The sequence below is a fragment of the Rhinoderma darwinii genome, chromosome 3 (assembly GCF_050947455.1).
Source record: "Rhinoderma darwinii isolate aRhiDar2 chromosome 3, aRhiDar2.hap1, whole genome shotgun sequence".
NCBI lineage: Eukaryota > Metazoa > Chordata > Amphibia > Anura > Rhinodermatidae > Rhinoderma > Rhinoderma darwinii.
Window position 1 is genome coordinate 362,765,530 of NC_134689.1, and position 26,351 is coordinate 362,791,880.

The 26,351-nt window shown below is 41.7% G+C and overlaps 30 non-coding genes across 30 annotated transcripts; all 30 read left to right on the plus strand.

Moving 5' to 3' along the window:
* Positions 1–1,060: 1,060 nt before the first annotated feature.
* On the plus strand, positions 1,061–1,133 carry TRNAR-CCU (transfer RNA arginine (anticodon CCU)). The gene has a single exon. It is a non-coding gene; the product is annotated as a tRNA-Arg (tRNA).
* Positions 1,134–1,412: 279 nt separating this feature from the next.
* Positions 1,413–1,505, plus strand: TRNAI-UAU (transfer RNA isoleucine (anticodon UAU)). Its single transcript is given in 2 exon segments — positions 1,413–1,450; positions 1,470–1,505. It is a non-coding gene; the product is annotated as a tRNA-Ile (tRNA).
* A 1,103-nt stretch (positions 1,506–2,608) lies between these two features.
* On the plus strand, positions 2,609–2,681 carry TRNAR-CCU (transfer RNA arginine (anticodon CCU)). The gene has a single exon. It is a non-coding gene; the product is annotated as a tRNA-Arg (tRNA).
* Positions 2,682–2,960: 279 nt separating this feature from the next.
* Positions 2,961–3,053, plus strand: TRNAI-UAU (transfer RNA isoleucine (anticodon UAU)). Its single transcript is given in 2 exon segments — positions 2,961–2,998; positions 3,018–3,053. It is a non-coding gene; the product is annotated as a tRNA-Ile (tRNA).
* Positions 3,054–4,508: 1,455 nt separating this feature from the next.
* Positions 4,509–4,601, plus strand: TRNAI-UAU (transfer RNA isoleucine (anticodon UAU)). Its single transcript is given in 2 exon segments — positions 4,509–4,546; positions 4,566–4,601. It is a non-coding gene; the product is annotated as a tRNA-Ile (tRNA).
* A 1,103-nt stretch (positions 4,602–5,704) lies between these two features.
* TRNAR-CCU (transfer RNA arginine (anticodon CCU)) lies at positions 5,705–5,777 on the plus strand. The gene has a single exon. It is a non-coding gene; the product is annotated as a tRNA-Arg (tRNA).
* Positions 5,778–6,056: 279 nt separating this feature from the next.
* Positions 6,057–6,149, plus strand: TRNAI-UAU (transfer RNA isoleucine (anticodon UAU)). The gene is given in 2 exon segments: positions 6,057–6,094; positions 6,114–6,149. It is a non-coding gene; the product is annotated as a tRNA-Ile (tRNA).
* A 1,455-nt stretch (positions 6,150–7,604) lies between these two features.
* On the plus strand, positions 7,605–7,697 carry TRNAI-UAU (transfer RNA isoleucine (anticodon UAU)). The gene is given in 2 exon segments: positions 7,605–7,642; positions 7,662–7,697. It is a non-coding gene; the product is annotated as a tRNA-Ile (tRNA).
* Positions 7,698–9,152: 1,455 nt separating this feature from the next.
* On the plus strand, positions 9,153–9,245 carry TRNAI-UAU (transfer RNA isoleucine (anticodon UAU)). The gene is given in 2 exon segments: positions 9,153–9,190; positions 9,210–9,245. It is a non-coding gene; the product is annotated as a tRNA-Ile (tRNA).
* Positions 9,246–10,348: 1,103 nt separating this feature from the next.
* Positions 10,349–10,421, plus strand: TRNAR-CCU (transfer RNA arginine (anticodon CCU)). The gene has a single exon. It is a non-coding gene; the product is annotated as a tRNA-Arg (tRNA).
* A 279-nt stretch (positions 10,422–10,700) lies between these two features.
* TRNAI-UAU (transfer RNA isoleucine (anticodon UAU)) lies at positions 10,701–10,793 on the plus strand. The gene is given in 2 exon segments: positions 10,701–10,738; positions 10,758–10,793. It is a non-coding gene; the product is annotated as a tRNA-Ile (tRNA).
* A 1,455-nt stretch (positions 10,794–12,248) lies between these two features.
* On the plus strand, positions 12,249–12,341 carry TRNAI-UAU (transfer RNA isoleucine (anticodon UAU)). The gene is given in 2 exon segments: positions 12,249–12,286; positions 12,306–12,341. It is a non-coding gene; the product is annotated as a tRNA-Ile (tRNA).
* Positions 12,342–13,444: 1,103 nt separating this feature from the next.
* Positions 13,445–13,517, plus strand: TRNAR-CCU (transfer RNA arginine (anticodon CCU)). Its single transcript has one exon. It is a non-coding gene; the product is annotated as a tRNA-Arg (tRNA).
* Positions 13,518–13,796: 279 nt separating this feature from the next.
* TRNAI-UAU (transfer RNA isoleucine (anticodon UAU)) lies at positions 13,797–13,889 on the plus strand. Its single transcript is given in 2 exon segments — positions 13,797–13,834; positions 13,854–13,889. It is a non-coding gene; the product is annotated as a tRNA-Ile (tRNA).
* A 1,103-nt stretch (positions 13,890–14,992) lies between these two features.
* Positions 14,993–15,065, plus strand: TRNAR-CCU (transfer RNA arginine (anticodon CCU)). The gene has a single exon. It is a non-coding gene; the product is annotated as a tRNA-Arg (tRNA).
* Positions 15,066–15,344: 279 nt separating this feature from the next.
* On the plus strand, positions 15,345–15,437 carry TRNAI-UAU (transfer RNA isoleucine (anticodon UAU)). The gene is given in 2 exon segments: positions 15,345–15,382; positions 15,402–15,437. It is a non-coding gene; the product is annotated as a tRNA-Ile (tRNA).
* A 1,103-nt stretch (positions 15,438–16,540) lies between these two features.
* Positions 16,541–16,613, plus strand: TRNAR-CCU (transfer RNA arginine (anticodon CCU)). The gene has a single exon. It is a non-coding gene; the product is annotated as a tRNA-Arg (tRNA).
* A 279-nt stretch (positions 16,614–16,892) lies between these two features.
* Positions 16,893–16,985, plus strand: TRNAI-UAU (transfer RNA isoleucine (anticodon UAU)). Its single transcript is given in 2 exon segments — positions 16,893–16,930; positions 16,950–16,985. It is a non-coding gene; the product is annotated as a tRNA-Ile (tRNA).
* Positions 16,986–18,088: 1,103 nt separating this feature from the next.
* Positions 18,089–18,161, plus strand: TRNAR-CCU (transfer RNA arginine (anticodon CCU)). The gene has a single exon. It is a non-coding gene; the product is annotated as a tRNA-Arg (tRNA).
* Positions 18,162–18,440: 279 nt separating this feature from the next.
* On the plus strand, positions 18,441–18,533 carry TRNAI-UAU (transfer RNA isoleucine (anticodon UAU)). Its single transcript is given in 2 exon segments — positions 18,441–18,478; positions 18,498–18,533. It is a non-coding gene; the product is annotated as a tRNA-Ile (tRNA).
* Positions 18,534–19,636: 1,103 nt separating this feature from the next.
* TRNAR-CCU (transfer RNA arginine (anticodon CCU)) lies at positions 19,637–19,709 on the plus strand. Its single transcript has one exon. It is a non-coding gene; the product is annotated as a tRNA-Arg (tRNA).
* Positions 19,710–19,988: 279 nt separating this feature from the next.
* On the plus strand, positions 19,989–20,081 carry TRNAI-UAU (transfer RNA isoleucine (anticodon UAU)). Its single transcript is given in 2 exon segments — positions 19,989–20,026; positions 20,046–20,081. It is a non-coding gene; the product is annotated as a tRNA-Ile (tRNA).
* Positions 20,082–21,184: 1,103 nt separating this feature from the next.
* TRNAR-CCU (transfer RNA arginine (anticodon CCU)) lies at positions 21,185–21,257 on the plus strand. The gene has a single exon. It is a non-coding gene; the product is annotated as a tRNA-Arg (tRNA).
* Positions 21,258–21,536: 279 nt separating this feature from the next.
* Positions 21,537–21,629, plus strand: TRNAI-UAU (transfer RNA isoleucine (anticodon UAU)). Its single transcript is given in 2 exon segments — positions 21,537–21,574; positions 21,594–21,629. It is a non-coding gene; the product is annotated as a tRNA-Ile (tRNA).
* Positions 21,630–22,732: 1,103 nt separating this feature from the next.
* Positions 22,733–22,805, plus strand: TRNAR-CCU (transfer RNA arginine (anticodon CCU)). The gene has a single exon. It is a non-coding gene; the product is annotated as a tRNA-Arg (tRNA).
* Positions 22,806–23,084: 279 nt separating this feature from the next.
* Positions 23,085–23,177, plus strand: TRNAI-UAU (transfer RNA isoleucine (anticodon UAU)). Its single transcript is given in 2 exon segments — positions 23,085–23,122; positions 23,142–23,177. It is a non-coding gene; the product is annotated as a tRNA-Ile (tRNA).
* Positions 23,178–24,280: 1,103 nt separating this feature from the next.
* TRNAR-UCU (transfer RNA arginine (anticodon UCU)) lies at positions 24,281–24,353 on the plus strand. The gene has a single exon. It is a non-coding gene; the product is annotated as a tRNA-Arg (tRNA).
* Positions 24,354–24,632: 279 nt separating this feature from the next.
* TRNAI-UAU (transfer RNA isoleucine (anticodon UAU)) lies at positions 24,633–24,725 on the plus strand. Its single transcript is given in 2 exon segments — positions 24,633–24,670; positions 24,690–24,725. It is a non-coding gene; the product is annotated as a tRNA-Ile (tRNA).
* Positions 24,726–25,828: 1,103 nt separating this feature from the next.
* Positions 25,829–25,901, plus strand: TRNAR-CCU (transfer RNA arginine (anticodon CCU)). Its single transcript has one exon. It is a non-coding gene; the product is annotated as a tRNA-Arg (tRNA).
* A 279-nt stretch (positions 25,902–26,180) lies between these two features.
* Positions 26,181–26,273, plus strand: TRNAI-UAU (transfer RNA isoleucine (anticodon UAU)). The gene is given in 2 exon segments: positions 26,181–26,218; positions 26,238–26,273. It is a non-coding gene; the product is annotated as a tRNA-Ile (tRNA).
* The last annotated feature ends 78 nt before the right edge of the window (positions 26,274–26,351 follow it).

Sequence of the window (26,351 nt, forward strand, 5' to 3'; positions counted from 1 at the left end):
ATAGCAAACTTACTCATGGCCCATGATCTATAAACATAATTGAAGGGGATACATGGAAGAGGTATACCGTTTTTAAGGGTGAGTCCCATCTGTGGTGTTTGCCTTTTCTCTTTCTTAAATAAAAGCCATTGGCATGTTTTAGTTCCAGATTAAAAGTGCTCAACTTGCTTCTTTACTGGATACTTGTCCCAATATATATTAAGAGGTATTTTTAAAGGTTTTGGCCCTCCAATAAGCTTTCCTTCATCTTTATTAGCAGAGTCCTGTAAGTGTGTGATCATAATGAAAAGACAAGGGACCCTCTTTCCCTTGTCTACAAAAAGCAAGCACGTGGTTAAGATTTTGTCAGATCTAGAAAGCAAACGGTAGAACACAAACCATTCTCGATCACTCAGTCACAAGTGAATGTTTGAGTGCTTTGGAAAAACAACCACTTATAGAAAAAGTCAAGTCCCAGTTGCCTAATGGATAAGGCACTGGCCTCCTAAGCCAGGGATTGTGGCTTTAACGCCCATCTGTATTGTTTGCCTTTCCTCTGTCTCAAAGTAAAGCCATTGGCATGTTATGGTTCCAGATTATAAGTGCTCTTCTGGCTTCTTCACTGGGTACTTGTCCCAGCTTCTGAGCCGGCTCCATCACTGTTACGTACTGTTATGTGACGATGCGCTAATCCCTTGGCAGCAGCAACATAATTGTATGTGAGATGTCACCAAGGGTTTAAAGTAAAGCCATTAGCATGTTTTAGTTCAAGATTAAAAGTGCTCGACTAGGTTCTTCACTGGATACTTGTCCCAATACATATTAAGAGGTATTCAGTTTTTAAAGGGTTTTGTCACTCCATTAAGATTTCCTTCATCTGCATTAGAAATGTCCTGTTAGTGTGCAATTAGAACGACAATACAAGGGAACCTAGTCTTTTCTTAAAAAATCAAGCATGCGGTTAAGATTTTATCCGATTTGGAAAGCAAACGGTACAACACAAACCTTTCTCGCTCACTCATCACATGTGAATGTTTGCTTGCTTTGGAAAGAAAAAACCACGGCGCAGAGCAAGTTTATAGCCCCAGTGGCCTAATGGATAAGGCACTGGCCTCCTAGGCCAGGGATTGTGGGTTCAAGTCCCATCTGGGGTGTTTACCTTTCATCTTTCTTAAAGTTAAGCTGTTGCTGTTTTAGTTCCTGATTAAAAGTGCTCAACTGGCTTCATCCACTGGACTGATGCTTCTTTATATATTAATCAGAGAGAAGTAAATGACTTATTACTCACAGTATCTTGACTGACCGCTATCTTAAACGCTGTCGTGTTTTTGAAAATTGATGGAAAACAGACACGCTTGAGGAATCACTTCATCCCGCGGTGCAATCGGTCAGCACACGGTGGAAAACGGACACGCGTGCAGACATCAGTAAGAGCTCCAGTGGCGCAATCGGTCAGCGCACGGTACTTATAAAGCAGTAACTGTTGAGCAATGCCGAGGTTGTGAGTTCGAGCCTCACCTGGAGCACTCCTTTCTTGCCTTCTTGTGCTTTATTTAGACCTCCAGTGGAATAGCAAACTTACTCATGGCCCATGATCTATAAACATAATTGAAGGGGATACATGGAAGAGGTATACCGTTTTTAAGGGTGAGTCCCATCTGTGGTGTTTGCCTTTTCTCTTTCTTAAATAAAAGCCATTGGCATGTTTTAGTTCCAGATTAAAAGTGCTCAACTTGCTTCTTTACTGGATACTTGTCCCAATATATATTAAGAGGTATTTTTAAAGGTTTTGGCCCTCCAATAAGCTTTCCTTCATCTTTATTAGCAGAGTCCTGTAAGTGTGTGATCATAATGAAAAGACAAGGGACCCTCTTTCCCTTGTCTACAAAAAGCAAGCACGTGGTTAAGATTTTGTCAGATCTAGAAAGCAAACGGTAGAACACAAACCATTCTCGATCACTCAGTCACAAGTGAATGTTTGATTGCTTTGGAAAAACAACCACTTATAGAAAAAGTCAAGTCCCAGTTGCCTAATGGATAAGGCACTGGCCTCCTAAGCCAGGGATTGTGGCTTTAACGCCCATCTGTATTGTTTGCCTTTCCTCTGTCTCAAAGTAAAGCCATTGGCATGTTATGGTTCCAGATTATAAGTGCTCTTCTGGCTTCTTCACTGGGTACTTGTCCCAGCTTCTGGGCCGGCTCCATCACTGTTACGTACTGTTATGTGACGATGCGCTAATCCCTTGGCAGCAGCAACATAATTGTATGTGAGATGTCACCAAGGGTTTAAAGTAAAGCCATTAGCATGTTTTAGTTCAAGATTAAAAGTGCTCGACTAGGTTCTTCACTGGATACTTGTCCCAATACATATTAAGAGGTATTCAGTTTTTAAAGGGTTTTGTCACTCCATTAGGATTTCCTTCATCTGCATTAGAAATGTCCTGTTAGTGTGCAATTAGAACGACAATACAAGGGAACCTAGTCTTTTCTTAAAAAAACAAACATGCGGTTAAGATTTTATCCGATTTGGAAAGCAAACGGTACAACACAAACCTTTCTCGCTCACTCATCACATGTGAATGTTTGCTTGCTTTGGAAAGAAAAAACCACGGCGCAGAGCAAGTTTACAGCCCCAGTGGCCTAATGGATAAGGCACTGGCCTCCTAGGCCAGGGATTGTGGGTTCAAGTCCCATCTGGGGTGTTTACCTTTCATCTTTCTTAAAGTTAAGCTGTTGCTGTTTTAGTTCCTGATTAAAAGTGCTCAACTGGCTTCATCCACTGGACTGATGCTTCTTTATATATTAATCAGAGAGAAGTAAATGACTTATTACTCACAGTATCTTGACTGACCGCTATCTTAAACGCTGTCGTGTTTTTGAAAATTGATGGAAAACAGACACGCTTGAGGAATCACTTCATCCCGCGGTGCAATCGGTCAGCACACGGTGGAAAACGGACACGCGTGCAGACATCAGTAAGAGCTCCAGTGGCGCAATCGGTCAGCGCACGGTACTTATAAAACAGTAACTGTTGAGCAATGCCGAGGTTGTGAGTTCGAGCCTCACCTGGAGCACTCCTTTCTTGCCTTCTTGTGCTTTATTTAGACCTCCAGTGGAATAGCAAACTTACTCATGGCCCATGATCTATAAACATAATTGAAGGGGATACATGGAAGAGGTATACCGTTTTTAAGGGTGAGTCCCATCTGTGGTGTTTGCCTTTTCTCTTTCTTAAATAAAAGCCATTGGCATGTTTTAGTTCCAGATTAAAAGTGCTCAACTTGCTTCTTTACTGGATACTTGTCCCAATATATATTAAGAGGTATTTTTAAAGGTTTTGGCCCTCCAATAAGCTTTCCTTCATCTTTATTAGCAGAGTCCTGTAAGTGTGTGATCATATTGAAAAGACAAGGGACCCTCTTTCCCTTGTCTACAAAAAGCAAGCACGTGGTTAAGATTTTGTCAGATCTAGAAAGCAAACGGTAGAACACAAACCATTCTCGATCACTCAGTCACAAGTGAATGTTTGATTGCTTTGGAAAAACAACCACTTATAGAAAAAGTCAAGTCCCAGTTGCCTAATGGATAAGGCACTGGCCTCCTAAGCCAGGGATTGTGGCTTTAACGCCCATCTGTATTGTTTGCCTTTCCTCTGTCTCAAAGTAAAGCCATTGGCATGTTATGGTTCCAGATTATAAGTGCTCTTCTGGCTTCTTCACTGGGTACTTGCCTCAGCTTCTGAGCCGGCTCCATCACTGTTACGTACTGTTATGTGACGATGCGCTAATCCCTTGGCAGCAGCAACATAATTGTATGTGAGATGTCACCAAGGGTTTAAAGTAAAGCCATTAGCATGTTTTAGTTCAAGATTAAAAGTGCTCGACTAGGTTCTTCACTGGATACTTGTCCCAATACATATTAAGAGGTATTCAGTTTTTAAAGGGTTTTGTCACTCCATTAAGATTTCCATCATCTGCATTAGAAATGTCCTGTTAGTGCGCAATTAGAACGACAATACAAGGGAACCTAGTCTTTTCTTAAAAAATCAAGCATGCGGTTAAGATTTTATCCGATTTGGAAAGCAAACGGTACAACACAAACCTTTCTCGCTCACTCATCACATGTGAATGTTTGCTTGCTTTGGAAAGAAAAAACCATGGCACAGAGCAAGTTTACAGCCCCAGTGGCCTAATGGAAAAGGCACTGGCCTCCTAAGCCAGGGATTGTGGGCCCAAGTCCCTTCTGGGGTGTTTACCTTTCTTCTTTCTTAAAGTTAAGCTGTTGCTGTTTTAGTTCCTGATTAAAAGTGCTCAACTGGCTTCATCCACTGGACTGATGCTTCTTTATATATTAATAAGAGAGAAGTAAATGACTTATTACTCACAGTATCTTGACTGACCGCTATCTTAAACGCTGTCGTGTTTTTGAAAATTGATGGAAAACAGACACGCTTGAGGAATCACTTCATCCCGCGGTGCAATCGGTCAGCACACGGTGGAAAACGGACACGCGTGCAGACATCAGTAAGAGCTCCAGTGGCGCAATCGGTCAGCGCACGGTACTTATAAAGCAGTAACTGTTGAGCAATGCCGAGGTTGTGAGTTCGAGCCTCACCTGGAGCACTCCTTTCTTGCCTTCTTGTGCTTTATTTAGACCTCCAGTGGAATAACAAACGTACTCATGGCCCATGATCTATAAACATAATTGAAGGGGATACATGGAAGAGGTATACCGTTTTTAAGGGTGAGTCCCATCTGTGGTGTTTGCCTTTTCTATTTCTTAAATAAAAGCCATTGGCATGTTTTAGTTCCAGATTAAAAGTGCTCAACTTGCTTCTTTACTGGATACTTGTCCCAATATATATTAAGAGGTATTTTTAAAGGTTTTGGCCCTCCAATAAGCTTTCCTTCATCTTTATTAGCAGAGTCCTGTAAGTGTGTGATCATAATGAAAAGACAAGGGACCCTCTTTCCCTTGTCTACAAAAAGCAAGCACGTGGTTAAGATTTTGTCAGATCTAGAAAGCAAACGGTAGAACACAAACCATTCTCGATCACTCAGTCACAAGTGAATGTTTGATTGCTTTGGAAAAACAACCACTTATAGAAAAAGTCAAGTCCCAGTTGCCTAATGGATAAGGCACTGGCCTCCTAAGCCAGGGATTGTGGCTTTAACGCCCATCTGTATTGTTTGCCTTTCCTCTGTCTCAAAGTAAAGCCATTGGCATGTTATGGTTCCAGATTATAAGTGCTCTTCTGGCTTCTTCACTGGGTACTTGTCCCAGCTTCTGGGCCGGCTCCATCACTGTTACGTACTGTTATGTGACGATGCGCTAATCCCTTGGCAGCAGCAACATAATTGTATGTGAGATGTCACCAAGGGTTTAAAGTAAAGCCATTAGCATGTTTTAGTTCAAGATTAAAAGTGCTCGACTAGGTTCTTCACTGGATACTTGTCCCAATACATATTAAGAGGTATTCAGTTTTTAAAGGGTTTTGTCACTCCATTAGGATTTCCTTCATCTGCATTAGAAATGTCCTGTTAGTGTGCAATTAGAACGACAATACAAGGGAACCTAGTCTTTTCTTAAAAAAACAAACATGCGGTTAAGATTTTATCCGATTTGGAAAGCAAACGGTACAACACAAACCTTTCTCGCTCACTCATCACATGTGAATGTTTGCTTGCTTTGGAAAGAAAAAACCACGGCGCAGAGCAAGTTTACAGCCCCAGTGGCCTAATGGATAAGGCACTGGCCTCCTAGGCCAGGGATTGTGGGTTCAAGTCCCATCTGGGGTGTTTACCTTTCATCTTTCTTAAAGTTAAGCTGTTGCTGTTTTAGTTCCTGATTAAAAGTGCTCAACTGGCTTCATCCACTGGACTGATGCTTCTTTATATATTAATCAGAGAGAAGTAAATGACTTATTACTCACAGTATCTTGACTGACCGCTATCTTAAACGCTGTCGTGTTTTTGAAAATTGATGGAAAACAGACACGCTTGAGGAATCACTTCATCCCGCGGTGCAATCGGTCAGCACACGGTGGAAAACGGACACGCGTGCAGACATCAGTAAGAGCTCCAGTGGCGCAATCGGTCAGCGCACGGTACTTATAAAACAGTAACTGTTGAGCAATGCCGAGGTTGTGAGTTCGAGCCTCACCTGGAGCACTCCTTTCTTGCCTTCTTGTGCTTTATTTAGACCTCCAGTGGAATAGCAAACTTACTCATGGCCCATGATCTATAAACATAATTGAAGGGGATACATGGAAGAGGTATACCGTTTTTAAGGGTGAGTCCCATCTGTGGTGTTTGCCTTTTCTCTTTCTTAAATAAAAGCCATTGGCATGTTTTAGTTCCAGATTAAAAGTGCTCAACTTGCTTCTTTACTGGATACTTGTCCCAATATATATTAAGAGGTATTTTTAAAGGTTTTGGCCCTCCAATAAGCTTTCCTTCATCTTTATTAGCAGAGTCCTGTAAGTGTGTGATCATATTGAAAAGACAAGGGACCCTCTTTCCCTTGTCTACAAAAAGCAAGCACGTGGTTAAGATTTTGTCAGATCTAGAAAGCAAACGGTAGAACACAAACCATTCTCGATCACTCAGTCACAAGTGAATGTTTGATTGCTTTGGAAAAACAACCACTTATAGAAAAAGTCAAGTCCCAGTTGCCTAATGGATAAGGCACTGGCCTCCTAAGCCAGGGATTGTGGCTTTAACGCCCATCTGTATTGTTTGCCTTTCCTCTGTCTCAAAGTAAAGCCATTGGCATGTTATGGTTCCAGATTATAAGTGCTCTTCTGGCTTCTTCACTGGGTACTTGCCTCAGCTTCTGAGCCGGCTCCATCACTGTTACGTACTGTTATGTGACGATGCGCTAATCCCTTGGCAGCAGCAACATAATTGTATGTGAGATGTCACCAAGGGTTTAAAGTAAAGCCATTAGCATGTTTTAGTTCAAGATTAAAAGTGCTCGACTAGGTTCTTCACTGGATACTTGTCCCAATACATATTAAGAGGTATTCAGTTTTTAAAGGGTTTTGTCACTCCATTAAGATTTCCATCATCTGCATTAGAAATGTCCTGTTAGTGCGCAATTAGAACGACAATACAAGGGAACCTAGTCTTTTCTTAAAAAATCAAGCATGCGGTTAAGATTTTATCCGATTTGGAAAGCAAACGGTACAACACAAACCTTTCTCGCTCACTCATCACATGTGAATGTTTGCTTGCTTTGGAAAGAAAAAACCATGGCACAGAGCAAGTTTACAGCCCCAGTGGCCTAATGGAAAAGGCACTGGCCTCCTAAGCCAGGGATTGTGGGCCCAAGTCCCTTCTGGGGTGTTTACCTTTCTTCTTTCTTAAAGTTAAGCTGTTGCTGTTTTAGTTCCTGATTAAAAGTGCTCAACTGGCTTCATCCACTGGACTGATGCTTCTTTATATATTAATAAGAGAGAAGTAAATGACTTATTACTCACAGTATCTTGACTGACCGCTATCTTAAACGCTGTCGTGTTTTTGAAAATTGATGGAAAACAGACACGCTTGAGGAATCACTTCATCCCGCGGTGCAATCGGTCAGCACACGGTGGAAAACGGACACGCGTGCAGACATCAGTAAGAGCTCCAGTGGCGCAATCGGTCAGCGCACGGTACTTATAAAGCAGTAACTGTTGAGCAATGCCGAGGTTGTGAGTTCGAGCCTCACCTGGAGCACTCCTTTCTTGCCTTCTTGTGCTTTATTTAGACCTCCAGTGGAATAACAAACGTACTCATGGCCCATGATCTATAAACATAATTGAAGGGGATACATGGAAGAGGTATACCGTTTTTAAGGGTGAGTCCCATCTGTGGTGTTTGCCTTTTCTATTTCTTAAATAAAAGCCATTGGCATGTTTTAGTTCCAGATTAAAAGTGCTCAACTTGCTTCTTTACTGGATACTTGTCCCAATATATATTAAGAGGTATTTTTAAAGGTTTTGGCCCTCCAATAAGCTTTCCTTCATCTTTATTAGCAGAGTCCTGTAAGTGTGTGATCATAATGAAAAGACAAGGGACCCTCTTTCCCTTGTCTACAAAAAGCATGCACGTGGTTAAGATTTTGTCAGATCTAGAAAGCAAACGGTAGAACACAAACCATTCTCGATCACTCAGTCACAAGTGAATGTTTGATTGCTTTGGAAAAACAACCACTTATAGAAAAAGTCAAGTCCCAGTTGCCTAATGGATAAGGCACTGGCCTCCTAAGCCAGGGATTGTGGCTTTAACGCCCATCTGTATTGTTTGCCTTTCCTCTGTCTCAAAGTAAAGCCATTGGCATGTTATGGTTCCAGATTATAAGTGCTCTTCTGGCTTCTTCACTGGGTACTTGTCCCAGCTTCTGAGCCGGCTCCATCACTGTTACGTACTGTTATGTGACGATGCGCTAATCCCTTGGCAGCAGCAACATAATTGTATGTGAGATGTCACCAAGGGTTTAAAGTAAAGCCATTAGCATGTTTTAGTTCAAGATTAAAAGTGCTCGACTAGGTTCTTCACTGGATACTTGTCCCAATACATATTAAGAGGTATTCAGTTTTTAAAGGGTTTTGTCACTCCATTAAGATTTCCTTCATCTGCATTAGAAATGTCCTGTTAGTGTGCAATTAGAACGACAATACAAGGGAACCTAGTCTTTTCTTAAAAAAACAAGCATGCGGTTAAGATTTTATCCGATTTGGAAAGCAAACGGTACAACACAAACCTTTCTCGCTCACTCGTCACATGTGAATGTTTGCTTGCTTTGGAAAGAAACAACCACGGCGCAGGGCAAATTTACAGCCCCAGTGCCCTAATGGGTAAGGCACTGGCCTCCTAAGCCAGGGATTGTGGGTTCGAGTCCTATCTGGGGTGTTTATCTTTCATCTTTCTTAAAGTTAAGCTGTTGCTGTTTTAGTTCCTGATTAAAAGTGCTCAACTGGCTTCATCCACTGGACTGATGCTTCTTTATATATTAATAAGAGAGAAGTAAATGACTTATTACTCACAGTATCTTGACTGACCGCTATCTTAAACGCTGTCGTGTTTTTGAAAATTGATGGAAAACAGACACGCTTGAGGAATCACTTCATCCCGCGGTGCAATCGGTCAGCACACGGTGGAAAACGGACACGCGTGCAGACATCAGTAAGAGCTCCAGTGGCGCAATCGGTCAGCGCACGGTACTTATAAAGCAGTAACTGTTGAGTAATGACGAGGTTGTGAGTTCGAGCCTCACCTGGAGCACTCCTTTCTTGCCTTCTTGTGCTTTATTTAGACCTCCAGTGGAATAGCAAACTTACTCATGGCCCATGATCTATAAACATAATTGAAGGGGATACATGGAAGAGGTATACCGTTTTTAAGGGTGAGTCCCATCTGTGGTGTTTGCCTTTTCTATTTCTTAAATAAAAGCCATTGGCATGTTTTAGTTCCAGATTAAAAGTGCTCAACTTGCTTCTTTACTGGATACTTGTCCCAATATATATTAAGAGGTATTTTTAAAGGTTTTGGCCCTCCAATAAGCTTTCCTTCATCTTTATTAGCAGAGTCCTGTAAGTGTGTGATCATAATGAAAAGACAAGGGACCCTCTTTCCCTTGTCTACAAAAAGCAAGCACGTGGTTAAGATTTTGTCAGATCTAGAAAGCAAACGGTAGAACACAAACCATTCTCGATCACTCAGTCACAAGTGAATGTTTGATTGCTTTGGAAAAACAACCACTTATAGAAAAAGTCAAGTCCCAGTTGCCTAATGGATAAGGCACTGGCCTCCTAAGCCAGGGATTGTGGCTTTAACGCCCATCTGTATTGTTTGCCTTTCCTCTGTCTCAAAGTAAAGCCATTGGCATGTTATGGTTCCAGATTATAAGTGCTCTTCTGGCATCTTCACTGGGTACTTGTCCCAGCTTCTGGGCCGGCTCCATCACTGTTACGTACTGTTATGTGACGATGCGCTAATCCCTTGGCAGCAGCAACATAACTGTATATGAGATGTCGCCAAGGGTTTAAAGTAAAGCCATTAGCATGTTTTAATTCAAGATTAAAAGTGCTCGACTAGGTTCTTCACTGGATACTTGTCCCAATACATATTAAGAGGTATTCAGTTTTTAAAGGGTTTTGTCACTCCATTAAGATTTCCTTCATCTGCATTAGAAATGTCCTGTTAGTGTGCAATTAGAACGACAATACAAGGGAACCTAGTCTTTTCTTAAAAAAACAAGCATGCGGTTAAGATTTTATCCGATTTGGAAAGCAAATGGTACAACACAAACCTTTCTCGCTCACTCATCACATGTGAATGTTTGCTTGCTTTGGAAAGAAAAAACCACGGCGCAGCACAAATTTACAGCCCCAGTGGCCTAATGGATAAGGCACTGGCCTCCTAAGCCAGGGATTGTGGGTTCAAGTCCCATCTGGGGTGTTTACCTTTCATTTTTCTTAAAGTTAAGCTGTTGCTGTTTTAGTTCCTGATTAAAAGTGCTCAACTGGCATCATCCACTGGACTGATGCTTCTTTATATATTAATAAGAGAGAAGTAAATGACTTATTACTCACAGTATCTTGACTGACCGCTATCTTAAACGCTGTCGTGTTTTTGAAAATTGATGGAAAACAGACACGCTTGAGGAATCACTTCATCCCGCGGTGCAATCGGTCAGCACACGGTGGAAAACGGACACGCGTGCAGACGTCAAAAAGAGCTCCAGTGGCGCAATCGGTCAGTTCACGGTACTTATAAAGCAGTAACTGTTGAGCAATGCCGAGGTTGTGAGTTCGAGCCTCACCTGGAGCACTCCTTTCTTGCCTTCTTGTGCTTTATTTAGACCTGCAGTGGAATAGCAAACTTACTCATGGCCCATGATCGATAAACATAATTGAAGGGGATACATGGAAGAGGTATACCGTTTTTAAGGGTGAGTCCCATCTGTGGTGTTTGCCTTTTCTCTTTCTTAAATAAAAGCCATTGGCATGTTTTAGTTCCAGATTAAAAGTGCTCAACTTGCTTCTTTACTGGATACTTGTCCCAATATATATTAAGAGGTATTTTTAAAGGTTTTGGCCCTCCAATAAGCTTTCCTTCATCTTTATTAGCAGAGTCCTGTAAGTGTGTGATCATAATGAAAAGACAAGGGACCCTCTTTCCCTTGTCTACAAAAAGCAAGCACGTGGTTAAGATTTTGTCAGATCTAGAAAGCAAACGGTAGAACACAAACCATTCTCGATCACTCAGTCACAAGTGAATGTTTGATTGCTTTGGAAAAACAACCACTTATAGAAAAAGTCAAGTCCCAGTTGCCTAATGGATAAGGCACTGGCCTCCTAAGCCAGGGATTGTGGCTTTAACGCCCATCTGTATTGTTTGCCTTTCCTCTGTCTCAAAGTAAAGCCATTGGCATGTTATGGTTCCAGATTATAAGTGCTCTTCTGGCTTCTTCACTGGGTACTTGTCCCAGCTTCTGAGCCGGCTCCATCACTGTTACGTACTGTTATGTGACGATGCGCTAATCCCTTGGCAGCAGCAACATAATTGTATGTGAGATGTCACCAAGGGTTTAAAGTAAAGCCATTAGCATGTTTTAGTTCAAGATTAAAAGTGCTCGACTAGGTTCTTCACTGGATACTTGTCCCAATACATATTAAGAGGTATTCAGTTTTTAAAGGGTTTTGTCACTCCATTAAGATTTCCTTCATCTGCATTAGAAATGTCCTGTTAGTGTGCAATTAGAACGACAATACAAGGGAACCTAGTCTTTTCTTAAAAAAACAAGCATGCGGTTAAGATTTTATCCGATTTGGAAAGCAAACGGTACAACACAAACCTTTCTCGCTCACTCGTCACATGTGAATGTTTGCTTGCTTTGGAAAGAAACAACCACGGCGCAGGGCAAATTTACAGCCCCAGTGCCCTAATGGATAAGGCACTGGCCTCCTAAGCCAGGGATTGTGGGTTCGAGTCCTATCTGGGGTGTTTATCTTTCATCTTTCTTAAAGTTAAGCTGTTGCTGTTTTAGTTCCTGATTAAAAGTGCTCAACTGGCTTCATCCACTGGACTGATGCTTCTTTATATATTAATAAGAGAGAAGTAAATGACTTATTACTCACAGTATCTTGACTGACCGCTATCTTAAACGCTGTCGTGTTTTTGAAAATTGATGGAAAACAGACACGCTTGAGGAATCACTTCATCCCGCGGTGCAATCGGTCAGCACACGGTGGAAAACGGACACGCGTGCAGACATCAGTAAGAGCTCCAGTGGCGCAATCGGTCAGCGCACGGTACTTATAAAGCAGTAACTGTTGAGTAATGACGAGGTTGTGAGTTCGAGCCTCACCTGGAGCACTCCTTTCTTGCCTTCTTGTGCTTTATTTAGACCTCCAGTGGAATAGCAAACTTACTCATGGCCCATGATCTATAAACATAATTGAAGGGGATACATGGAAGAGGTATACCGTTTTTAAGGGTGAGTCCCATCTGTGGTGTTTGCCTTTTCTATTTCTTAAATAAAAGCCATTGGCATGTTTTAGTTCCAGATTAAAAGTGCTCAACTTGCTTCTTTACTGGATACTTGTCCCAATATATATTAAGAGGTATTTTTAAAGGTTTTGGCCCTCCAATAAGCTTTCCTTCATCTTTATTAGCAGAGTCCTGTAAGTGTGTGATCATAATGAAAAGACAAGGGACCCTCTTTCCCTTGTCTACAAAAAGCAAGCACGTGGTTAAGATTTTGTCAGATCTAGAAAGCAAACGGTAGAACACAAACCATTCTCGATCACTCAGTCACAAGTGAATGTTTGATTGCTTTGGAAAAACAACCACTTATAGAAAAAGTCAAGTCCCAGTTGCCTAATGGATAAGGCACTGGCCTCCTAAGCCAGGGATTGTGGCTTTAACGCCCATCTGTATTGTTTGCCTTTCCTCTGTCTCAAAGTAAAGCCATTGGCATGTTATGGTTCCAGATTATAAGTGCTCTTCTGGCATCTTCACTGGGTACTTGTCCCAGCTTCTGGGCCGGCTCCATCACTGTTACGTACTGTTATGTGACGATGCGCTAATCCCTTGGCAGCAGCAACATAACTGTATATGAGATGTCGCCAAGGGTTTAAAGTAAAGCCATTAGCATGTTTTAATTCAAGATTAAAAGTGCTCGACTAGGTTCTTCACTGGATACTTGTCCCAATACATATTAAGAGGTATTCAGTTTTTAAAGGGTTTTGTCACTCCATTAAGATTTCCTTCATCTGCATTAGAAATGTCCTGTTAGTGTGCAATTAGAACGACAATACAAGGGAACCTAGTCTTTTCTTAAAAAAACAAGCATGCGGTTAAGATTTTATCCGATTTGGAAAGCAAATGGTACAACACAAACCTTTCTCGCTCACTCATCACATGTGAATGTTTGCTTGCTTTGGAAAGAAAAAACCACGGCGCAGCGCAAATTTACAGCCCCAGTGGCCTAATGGATAAGGCACTGGCCTCCTAAGCCAGGGATTGTGGGTTCAAGTCCCATCTGGGGTGTTTACCTTTCATCTTTCTTAAAGTTAAGCTGTTGCTGTTTTAGTTCCTGATTAAAAGTGCTCAACTGGCTTCATCCACTGGACTGATGCTTCTTTATATATTAATAAGAGAGAAGTAAATGACTTATTACTCACAGTATCTTGACTGACCGCTATCTTAAACGCTGTCGTGTTTTTGAAAATTGATGGAAAACAGACACGCTTGAGGAATCACTTCATCCCGCGGTGCAATCGGTCAGCACACGGTGGAAAACTGACACGCGTGCAGACATCAGTAAGAGCTCCAGTGGCGCAATCGGTCAGTTCACGGTACTTATAAAGCAGTAACTGTTGAGCAATGCCGAGGTTGTGAGTTCGAGCCTCACCTGGAGCACTCCTTTCTTGCCTTCTTGTGCTTTATTTAGACCTCCAGTGGAATAGCAAACTTACTCATGGCCCATGATCTATAAACATAATTGAAGGGGATACATGGAAGAGGTATACCGTTTTTAAGGGTGAGTCCCATCTGTGGTGTTTGCCTTTTCTATTTCTTAAATAAAAGCCATTGGCATGTTTTAGTTCCAGATTAAAAGTGCTCAACTTGCTTCTTTACTGGATACTTGTCCCAATATATATTAAGAGGTATTTTTAAAGGTTTTGGCCCTCCAATAAGCTTTCCTTCATCTTTATTAGCAGAGTCCTGTAAGTGTGTGATCATAATGAAAAGACAAGGGACCCTCTTTCCCTTGTCTACAAAAAGCAAGCACGTGGTTAAGATTTTGTCAGATCTAGAAAGCAAACGGTAGAACACAAACCATTCTCGATCACTCAGTCACAAGTGAATGTTTGATTGCTTTGGAAAAACAACCACTTATAGAAAAAGTCAAGTCCCAGTTGCCTAATGGATAAGGCACTGGCCTCCTAAGCCAGGGATTGTGGCTTTAACGCCCATCTGTATTGTTTGCCTTTCCTCTGTCTCAAAGTAAAGCCATTGGCATGTTATGGTTCCAGATTATAAGTGCTCTTCTGGCATCTTCACTGGGTACTTGTCCCAGCTTCTGGGCCGGCTCCATCACTGTTACGTACTGTTATGTGACGATGCGCTAATCCCTTGGCAGCAGCAACATAACTGTATATGAGATGTCGCCAAGGGTTTAAAGTAAAGCCATTAGCATGTTTTAATTCAAGATTAAAAGTGCTCGACTAGGTTCTTCACTGGATACTTGTCCCAATACATATTAAGAGGTATTCAGTTTTTAAAGGGTTTTGTCACTCCATTAAGATTTCCTTCATCTGCATTAGAAATGTCCTGTTAGTGTGCAATTAGAACGACAATACAAGGGAACCTAGTCTTTTCTTAAAAAAACAAGCATGCGGTTAAGATTTTATCCGATTTGGAAAGCAAATGGTACAACACAAACCTTTCTCGCTCACTCATCACATGTGAATGTTTGCTTGCTTTGGAAAGAAAAAACCACGGCGCAGCGCAAATTTACAGCCCCAGTGGCCTAATGGATAAGGCACTGGCCTCCTAAGCCAGGGATTGTGGGTTCAAGTCCCATCTGGGGTGTTTACCTTTCATCTTTCTTAAAGTTAAGCTGTTGCTGTTTTAGTTCCTGATTAAAAGTGCTCAACTGGCATCATCCACTGGACTGATGCTTCTTTATATATTAATAAGAGAGAAGTAAATGACTTATTACTCACAGTATCTTGACTGACCGCTATTTTAAACGCTGTCGTGTTTTTGAAAATTGATGGAAAACAGACACGCTTGAGGAATCACTTCATCCCGCGGTGCAATCGGTCAGCACACGGTGGAAAACGGACACGCGTGCAGACGTCAAAAAGAGCTCCAGTGGCGCAATCGGTCAGTTCACGGTACTTATAAAGCAGTAACTGTTGAGCAATGCCGAGGTTGTGAGTTCGAGCCTCACCTGGAGCACTCCTTTCTTGCCTTCTTGTGCTTTATTTAGACCTGCAGTGGAATAGCAAACTTACTCATGGCCCATGATCTATAAACATAATTGAAGGGGATACATGGAAGAGGTATACCGTTTTTAAGGGTGAGTCCCATCTGTGGTGTTTGCCTTTTCTCTTTCTTAAATAAAAGCCATTGGCATGTTTTAGTTCCAGATTAAAAGTGCTCAACTTGCTTCTTTACTGGATACTTGTCCCAATATATATTAAGAGGTATTTTTAAAGGTTTTGGCCCTCCAATAAGCTTTCCTTCATCTTTATTAGCAGAGTCCTGTAAGTGTGTGATCATAATGAAAAGACAAGGGACCCTCTTTCCCTTGTCTACAAAAAGCAAGCACGTGGTTAAGATTTTGTCAGATCTAGAAAGCAAACGGTAGAACACAAACCATTCTCGATCACTCAGTCACAAGTGAATGTTTGATTGCTTTGAAAAAACAACCACTTATAGAAAAAGTCAAGCCCCAGTTGCCTAATGGATAAGGCACTGGCCTCCTAAGCCAGGGATTGTGGCTTTAACGCCCATCTGTATTGTTTGCCTTTCCTCTGTCTCAAAGTAAAGCCATTGGCATGTTATGGTTCCAGATTATAAGTGCTCTTCTGGCATCTTCACTGGGTACTTGTCCCAGCTTCTGGGCCGGCTCCATTACTGTTACGTACTGTTATGTGACGATGCGCTAATCCCTTGGCAGCAGCAACATAACTGTATATGAGATGTCGCCAAGGGTTTAAAGTAAAGCCATTAGCATGTTTTAATTCAAGATTAAAAGTGCTCGACTAGGTTCTTCACTGGATACTTGTCCCAATACATATTAAGAGGTATTCAGTTTTTAAAGGGTTTTGTCACTCCATTAAGATTTCCTTCATCTGCATTAGAAATGTCCTGTTAGTGTGCAATTAGAACGACAATACAAGGGAACCTAGTCTTTTCTTAAAAAAACAAGCATGCGGTTAAGATTTTATCCGATTTGGAAAGCAAATGGTACAACACAAACCTTTCTCGCTCACTCATCACATGTGAATGTTTGCTTGCTTTGGAAAGAAAAAACCACGGCGCAGCGCAAATTTACAGCCCCAGTGGCCTAATGGATAAGGCACTGGCCTCCTAAGCCAGGGATTGTGGGTTCAAGTCCCATCTGGGGTGTTTACCTTTCATCTTTCTTAAAGTTAAGCTGTTGCTGTTTTAGTTCCTGATTAAAAGTGCTCAACTGGCATCATCCACTGGACTGATGCTTCTTTATATATTAATAAGAGAGAAGTAAATGACTTATTACTCACAGTATCTTGACTGACCGCTATCTTAAACGCTGTCGTGTTTTTGAAAATTGATGGAAAACAGACACGCTTGAGGAATCACTTCATCCCGCGGTGCAATCGGTCAGCACACGGTGGAAAACGGACACGCGTGCAGACGTCAAAAAGAGCTCCAGTGGCGCAATCGGTCAGTTCACGGTACTTATAAAGCAGTAACTGTTGAGCAATGCCGAGGTTGTGAGTTCGAGCCTCACCTGGAGCACTCCTTTCTTGCCTTCTTGTGCTTTATTTAGACCTGCAGTGGAATAGCAAACTTACTCATGGCCCATGATCTATAAACATAATTGAAGGGGATACATGGAAGAGGTATACCGTTTTTAAGGGTGAGTCCCATCTGTGGTGTTTGCCTTTTCTCTTTCTTAAATAAAAGCCATTGGCATGTTTTAGTTCCAGATTAAAAGTGCTCAACTTGCTTCTTTACTGGATACTTGTCCCAATATATATTAAGAGGTATTTTTAAAGGTTTTGGCCCTCCAATAAGCTTTCCTTCATCTTTATTAGCAGAGTCCTGTAAGTGTGTGATCATAATGAAAAGACAAGGGACCCTCTTTCCCTTGTCTACAAAAAGCAAGCACGTGGTTAAGATTTTGTCAGATCTAGAAAGCAAACGGTAGAACACAAACCATTCTCGATCACTCAGTCACAAGTGAATGTTTGATTGCTTTGAAAAAACAACCACTTATAGAAAAAGTCAAGCCCCAGTTGCCTAATGGATAAGGCACTGGCCTCCTAAGCCAGGGATTGTGGCTTTAACGCCCATCTGTATTGTTTGCCTTTCCTCTGTCTCAAAGTAAAGCCATTGGCATGTTATGGTTCCAGATTATAAGTGCTCTTCTGGCATCTTCACTGGGTACTTGTCCCAGCTTCTGGGCCGGCTCCATTACTGTTACGTACTGTTATGTGACGATGCGCTAATCCCTTGGCAGCAGCAACATAACTGTATATGAGATGTCGCCAAGGGTTTAAAGTAAAGCCATTAGCATGTTTTAATTCAAGATTAAAAGTGCTCGACTAGGTTCTTCACTGGATACTTGTCCCAATACATATTAAGAGGTATTCCGTTTTTAAAGGGTTTTGTCACTCCATTAAGATTTCCTTCATCTGCATTAGAAATGTCCTGTTAGTGTGCAATTAGAACGACAATACAAGGGAACCTAGTCTTTTCTTAAAAAAACAAGCATGCGGTTAAGATTTTATCCGATTTGGAAAGCAAACGGTACAACACAAACCTTTCTCGCTCACTCATCACATGTGAATGTTTGCTTGCTTTGGAAAGAAAAAACCACGGCACAGACCAAGTTTACAGCCCTAGTGGCCTAATGGATAAGGCACTGGCCTCCTAAGCCAGGGATTGTGGGTTCAAGTCCCATCTGGGGTGTTTACCTTTCTTCTTTCTTAAAGTTAAGCTGTTGCTGTTTTAGTTCCTGATTAAAAGTGCTCAACTGGCTTCATCCACTGGACTGATGCTTCTTTATATATTAATAAGAGAGAAGTAAATGACTTATTACTCACAGTATCTTGACTGACCGCTATCTTAAACGCTGTCGTGTTTTTGAAAATTGATGGAAAACAGACACGCTTGAGGAATCACTTCATCCCGCGGTGCAATCGATCAGCATACGGTGGAAAACGGACACGCGTGCAGACATCAGTAAGAGCTCCAATGGCGCAATCGGTCAGCGCACGGTACTTATAAAGCAGTAACTGTTGAGTAATGACGAGGTTGTGAGTTCGAGCCTCACCTGGAGCACTCCTTTCTTGCCTTCTTGTGCTTTATTTAGACCTCCAGTGGAATAGCAAACTTACTCATGGCCCATGATCTATAAACATAATTGAAGGGAATACATGGAAGAGGTATACCGTTTTTAAGGGTGAGTCCCATCTGTGGTGTTTGCCTTTTCTATTTCTTAAATAAAAGCCATTGGCATGTTTTAGTTCCAGATTAAAAGTGCTCAACTTGCTTCTTTACTGGATACTTGTCCCAATATATATTAAGAGGTATTTTTAAAGGTTTTGGCCCTCCAATAAGCTTTCCTTCATCTTTATTAGCAGAGTCCTGTAAGTGTGTGATCATAATGAAAAGACAAGGGACCCTCTTTCCCTTGTCTACAAAAAGCAAGCACGTGGTTAAGATTTTGTCAGATCTAGAAAGCAAACGGTAGAACACAAACCATTCTCGATCACTCAGTCACAAGTGAATGTTTGATTGCTTTGAAAAAACAACCACTTATAGAAAAAGTCAAGCCCCAGTTGCCTAATGGATAAGGCACTGGCCTCCTAAGCCAGGGATTGTGGCTTTAACGCCCATCTGTATTGTTTGCCTTTCCTCTGTCTCAAAGTAAAGCCATTGGCATGTTATGGTTCCAGATTATAAGTGCTCTTCTGGCATCTTCACTGGGTACTTGTCCCAGCTTCTGAGCCGGCTCCATCACTGTTACGTACTGTTATGTGACGATGCGCTAATCCCTTGGCAGCAGCAACATAATTGTATGTGAGATGTCACCAAGGGTTTAAAGTAAAGCCATTAGCATGTTTTAGTTCAAGATTAAAAGTGCTCGACTAGGTTCTTCACTGAATACTTGTCCCAATACATATTAAGAGGTATTCAGTTTTTAAAGGGTTTTGTCACTCCATTAAGATTTCCTTCATCTGCATTAGAAATGTCCTGTTAGTGTGCAATTAGAACGACAATACAAGGGAACCTAGTCTTTTCTTAAAAAAACAAGCATGCGGTTAAGATTTTATCCGATTTGGAAAGCAAACGGTACAACACAAACCTTTCTCGCTCACTCATCACATGTGAATGTTTGCTTGCTTTGGAAAGAAAAAAACACGGCGCAGAGCAAGTTTACAGCCCCAGTGGCCTAATGGATAAGGCACTGGCCTCCTAAGCCAGGGATTGTGGGTTCAAGTCCCATCTGGGGTGTTTACCTTTCTTCTTTCTTAAAGTTAAGCTGTTGCTGTTTTAGTTCCTGATTAAAAGTGCTCAACTGGCTTCATCCACTGGACTGATGCTTCTTTATATATTAATAAGAGAGAAGTAAATGACTTATTACTCACAGTATCTTGACTGACCGCTATCTTAAACGCTGTCGTGTTTTTGAAAATTGATGGAAAACAGACACGCTTGAGGAATCACTTCATCCTGCGGTGCAATCGGTCAGCACACGGTGGAAAACGGACACGCGTGCAGACATCAGTAAGAGCTCCAGTGGCGCAATCGGTCAGCGCACGGTACTTATAAAGCAGTAACTGTTGAGCAATGCCGAGGTTGTGAGTTCGAGCCTCACCTGGAGCACTCCTTTCTTGCCTTCTTGTGCTTTATTTAGACCTCCAGTGGAATAGCAAACTTACTCATGGCCCATGATCTATAAACATAATTGAAGGGGATACATGGAAGAGGTATACCGTTTTTAAGGGTGAGTCCCATCTGTGGTGTTTGCCTTTTCTCTTTCTTAAATAAAAGCCATTGGCATGTTTTAGTTCCAGATTAAAAGTGCTCAACTTGCTTCTTTACTGGATACTTGTCCCAATATATATTAAGAGGTATTTTTAAAGGTTTTGGCCCTCCAATAAGCTTTCCTTCATCTTTATTAGCAGAGTCCTGTAAGTGTGTGATCATAATGAAAAGACAAGGGACCCTCTTTCCCTTGTCTACAAAAAGCAAGCACGTGGTTACGATTTTGTCAGATCTAGAAAGCAAACGGTAGAACACAAACCATTCTCGATCACTCAGTCACAAGTGAATGTTTGATTGCTTTGGAAAAACAACCACTTATAGAAAAAGTCAAGTCCCAGTTGCCTAATGGATAAGGCACTGGCCTCCTAAGCCAGGGATTGTGGCTTTAACGCCCATCTGTATTGTTTGCCTTTCCTCTGTCTCAAAGTAAAGCCATTGGCATGTTATGGTTCCAGATTATAAGTGCTCTTCTGGCTTCTTCACTGGGTACTTGTCCCAGCTTCTGAGCCGGCTCCATCACTGTTACGTACTGTTATGTGACGATGCGCTAATCCCTTGGCAGCAGCAACATAATTGTATGTGAGATGTCACCAAGGGTTTAAAGTAAAGCCATTAGCATGTTTTAGTTCAAGATTAAAAGTGCTCGACTAGGTTCTTCACTGGATACTTGTCCCAATACATATTAAGAGGTATTCAGTTTTTAAAGGGTTTTGTCACTCCATTAAGATTTCCTTCATCTGCATTAGAAATGTCCTGTTAGTGTGCAATTAGAACGACAATACAAGGGAACCTAGTCTTTTCTTAAAAAATCAAGCATGCGGTTAAGATTTTATCCGATTTGGAAAGCAAACGGTACAACACAAACCTTTCTCGCTCACTCATCACATGTGAATGTTTGCTTGCTTTGGAAAGAAAAAACCACGGCGCAGAGCAAGTTTACAGCCCCAGTGGCCTAATGGATAAGGCACTGGCCTCCTAGGCCAGGGATTGTGGGTTCAAGTCCCATCTGGGGTGTTTACCTTTCATCTTTCTTAAAGTTAAGCTGTTGCTGTTTTAGTTCCTGATTAAAAGTGCTCAACTGGCTTCATCCACTGGACTGATGCTTCTTTATATATTAATCAGAGAGAAGTAAATGACTTATTACTCACAGTATCTTGACTGACCGCTATCTTAAACGCTGTCGTGTTTTTGAAAATTGATGGAAAACAGACACGCTTGAGGAATCACTTCATCCCGCGGTGCAATCGGTCAGCACACGGTGGAAAACGGACACGCGTGCAGACATCAGTAAGAGCTCCAGTGGCGCAATCGGTCAGCGCACGGTACTTATAAAGCAGTAACTGTTGAGCAATGCCGAGGTTGTGAGTTTGAGCCTCACCTGGAGCACTCCTTTCTTGCCTTCTTGTGCTTTATTTAGACCTCCAGTGGAATAGCAAACTTACTCATGGCCCATGATCTATAAACATAATTGAAGGGGATACATGGAAGAGGTATACCGTTTTTAAGGGTGAGTCCCATCTGTGGTGTTTGCCTTTTCTCTTTCTTAAATAAAAGCCATTGGCATGTTTTAGTTCCAGATTAAAAGTGCTCAACTTGCTTCTTTACTGGATACTTGTCCCAATATATATTAAGAGGTATTATTAAAGGTTTTGGCCCTCCAATAAGCTTTCCTTCATCTTTATTAGCAGAGTCCTGTAAGTGTGTGATCATAATGAAAAGACAAGGGACCCTCTTTCCCTTGTCTACAAAAAGCAAGCACGTGGTTAAGATTTTGTCAGATCTAGAAAGCAAACGGTAGAACACAAACCATTCTCGATCACTCAGTCACAAGTGAATGTTTGATTGCTTTGGAAAAACAACCACTTATAGAAAAAGTAAAGTCCCAGTTGCCTAATGGATAAGGCACTGGCCTCCTAAGCCAGGGATTGTGGCTTTAACGCCCATCTGTATTGTTTGCCTTTCCTCTGTCTCAAAGTAAAGCCATTGGCATGTTATGGTTCCAGATTATAAGTGCTCTTCTGGCTTCTTCACTGGGTACTTGTCCCAGCTTCTGGGCCGGCTCCATCACTGTTACGTACTGTTATGTGACGATGCGCTAATCCCTTGGCAGCAGCAACATAATTGTATGTGAGATGTCACCAAGGGTTTAAAGTAAAGCCATTAGCATGTTTTAGTTCAAGATTAAAAGTGCTCGACTAGGTTCTTCACTGGATACTTGTCCCAATACATATTAAGAGGTATTCAGTTTTTAAAGGGTTTTGTCACTCCATTAAGATTTCCTTCATCTGCATTAGAAATGTCCTGTTAGTGTGCAATTAGAACGACAATACAAGGGAACCTAGTCTTTTCTTAAAAAAACAAGCATGCGGTTAAGATTTTATCCGATTTGGAAAGCAAACGGTACAACACAAACCTTTCTCGCTCACTCATCACATGTGAATGTTTGCTTGCTTTGGAAAGAAAAAACCACGGCGCAGAGCAAGTTTACAGCCCCAGTGGCCTAATGGATAAGGCACTGGCCTCCTAAGCCAGGGATTGTGGGTTCAAGTCCCATCTGGGGTGTTTACCTTTCTTCTTTCTTAAAGTTAAGCTGTTGCTGTTTTAGTTCCTGATTAAAAGTGCTCAACTGGCTTCATCCACTGGACTGATGCTTCTTTATATATTAATAAGAGAGAAGTAAATGACTTATTACTCACAGTATCTTGACTGACCGCTATCTTAAACGCTGTCGTGTTTTTGAAAATTGATGGAAAACAGACACGCTTGAGGAATCACTTCATCCCGCGGTGCAATCGGTCAGCACACGGTGGAAAACGGACACGCGTGCAGACATCAGTAAGAGCTCCAGTGGCGCAATCGGTCAGCGCACGGTACTTATAAAGCAGTAACTGTTGAGCAATGCCGAGGTTGTGAGTTCGAGCCTCACCTGGAGCACTCCTTTCTTGCCTTCTTGTGCTTTATTTAGACCTCCAGTGGAATAGCAAACTTACTCATGGCCCATGATCTATAAACATAATTGAAGGGGATACATGGAAGAGGTATACCGTTTTTAAGGGTGAGTCCCATCTGTGGTGTTTGCCTTTTCTCTTTCTTAAATAAAAGCCATTGGCATGTTTTAGTTCCAGATTAAAAGTGCTCAACTTGCTTCTTTACTGGATACTTGTCCCAATATATATTAAGAGGTATTTTTAAAGGTTTTGGCCCTCTAATAAGCTTTCCTTCATCTTTATTAGCAGAGTCCTGTAAGTGTGTGATCATAATGAAAAGACAAGGGAACCTCTTTCCCTTGTCTACAAAAAGCAAGCACGTGGTTACGATTTTGTCAGATCTAGAAAGCAAACGGTAGAACACAAACCATTCTCGATCACTCAGTCACAAGTGAATGTTTGATTGCTTTGGAAAAACAACCACTTATAGAAAAAGTCAAGTCCCAGTTGCCTAATGGATAAGGCACTGGCCTCCTAAGCCAGGGATTGTGGCTTTAACGCCCATCTGTATTGTTTGCCTTTCCTCTGTCTCAAAGTAAAGCCATTGGCATGTTATGGTTCCAGATTATAAGTGCTCTTCTGGCTTCTTCACTGGGTACTTGTCCCAGCTTCTGAGCCGGCTCCATCACTGTTACGTACTGTTATGTGACGATGCGCTAATCCCTTGGCAGCAGCAACATAATTGTATGTGAGATGTCACCAAGGGTTTAAAGTAAAGCCATTAGCATGTTTTAGTTCAAGATTAAAAGTGCTCGACTAGGTTCTTCACTGGATACTTGTCCCAATACATATTAAGAGGTATTCAGTTTTTAAAGGGTTTTGTCACTCCATTAAGATTTCCTTCATCTGCATTAGAAATTTCCTGTTAGTGTGCAATTAGAACGACAATACAAGGGAACCTAGTCTTTTCTTAAAAAATCAAGCATGCGGTTAAGATTTTATCCGATTTGGAAAGCAAACGGTACAACACAAACCTTTCTCGCTCACTCATCACATGTGAATGTTTGCTTGCTTTGGAAAGAAAAAACCACGGCGCAGAGCAAGTTTACAGCCCCAGTGGCCTAATGGATAAGGCACTGGCCTTCTAGGCCAGGGGTTGTGGGTTCAAGTCCCATCTGGGGTGTTTACCTTTCATCTTTCTTAAAGTTAAGCTGTTGCTGTTTTAGTTCCTGATTAAAAGTGCTCAACTGGCTTCATCCACTGGACTGATGCTTCTTTATATATTAATCAGAGAGAAGTAAATGACTTATTACTCACAGTATCTTGACTGACCGCTATCTTAAACGCTGTCGTGTTTTTGAAAATTGATGGAAAACAGACACGCTTGAGGAATCACTTCATCCCGCGGTGCAATCGGTCAGCACACGGTGGAAAACGGACACGCGTGCAGACATCAGTAAGAGCTCCAGTGGCGCAATCGGTCAGCGCACGGTACTTATAAAGCAGTAACTGTTGAGCAATGCCGAGGTTGTGAGTTCGAGCCTCACCTGGAGCACTCCTTTCTTGCCTTCTTGTGCTTTATTTAGACCTCCAGTGGAATAGCAAACTTACTCATGGCCCATGATCTATAAACATAATTGAAGGGGATACATGGAAGAGGTATACCGTTTTTAAGGGTGAGTCCCATCTGTGGTGTTTGCCTTTTCTCTTTCTTAAATAAAAGCCATTGGCATGTTTTAGTTCCAGATTAAAAGTGCTCAACTTGCTTCTTTACTGGATACTTGTCCCAATATATATTAAGAGGTATTATTAAAGGTTTTGGCCCTCCAATAAGCTTTCCTTCATCTTTATTAGCAGAGTCCTGTAAGTGTGTGATCATAATGAAAAGACAAGGGACCCTCTTTCCCTTGTCTACAAAAAGCAAGCACGTGGTTAAGATTTTGTCAGATCTAGAAAGCAAACGGTAGAACACAAACCATTCTCGATCACTCAGTCACAAGTGAATGTTTGATTGCTTTGGAAAAACAACCACTTATAGAAAAAGTCAAGTCCCAGTTGCCTAATGGATAAGGCACTGGCCTCCTAAGCCAGGGATTGTGGCTTTAACGCCCATCTGTATTGTTTGCCTTTCCTCTGTCTCAAAGTAAAGCCATTGGCATGTTATGGTTCCAGATTATAAGTGCTCTTCTGGCATCTTCACTGGGTACTTGTCCCAGCTTCTGAGCCGGCTCCATCACTGTTACGTACTGTTATGTGACGATGCGCTAATCCCTTGGCAGCAGCAACATAATTGTATGTGAGATGTCACCAAGGGTTTAAAGTAAAGCCATTAGCATGTTTTAGTTCAAGATTAAAAGTGCTCGACTAGGTTCTTCACTGGATACTTGTCCCAATACATATTAAGAGGTATTCAGTTTTTAAAGGGTTTTGTCACTCCATTAAGATTTCCTTCATCTGCATTAGAAATGTCCTGTTAGTGTGCAATTAGAACGACAATACAAGGGAACCTAGTCTTTTCTTAAAAAATCAAGCATGCGGTTAAGATTTTATCCGATTTGGAAAGCAAACGGTACAACACAAACCTTTCTCGCTCACTCATCACATGTGAATGTTTGCTTGCTTTGGAAAGAAAAAACCACGGCGCAGAGCAAGTTTACAGCCCCAGTGGCCTAATGGATAAGGCACTGGCCTCCTAGGCCAGGGATTGTGGGTTCAAGTCCCATCTGGGGTGTTTATCTTTCATCTTTCTTAAAGTTAAGCTGTTGCTGTTTTAGTTCCTGATTAAAAGTGCTCAACTGGCTTCATCCACTGGACTGATGCTTCTTTATATATTAATCAGAGAGAAGTAAATGACTTATTACTCACAGTATCTTGACTGACCGCTATCTTAAACGCTGTCGTGTTTTTGAAAATTGATGGAAAACAGACACGCTTGAGGAATCACTTCATCCCGCGGTGCAATCGGTCAGCACACGGTGGAAAACTGACACGCGTGCAGACATCAGTAAGAGCTCCAGTGGCGCAATCGGTCAGCGCACGGTACTTATAAAGCAGTAACTGTTGAGCAATGCCGAGGTTATGAGTTCGAGCCTCACCTGGAGCACTCCTTTCTTGCCTTCTTGTGCTTTATTTAGACCTCCAGTGGAATAGCAAACTTACTCATGGCCCATGATCTATAAAC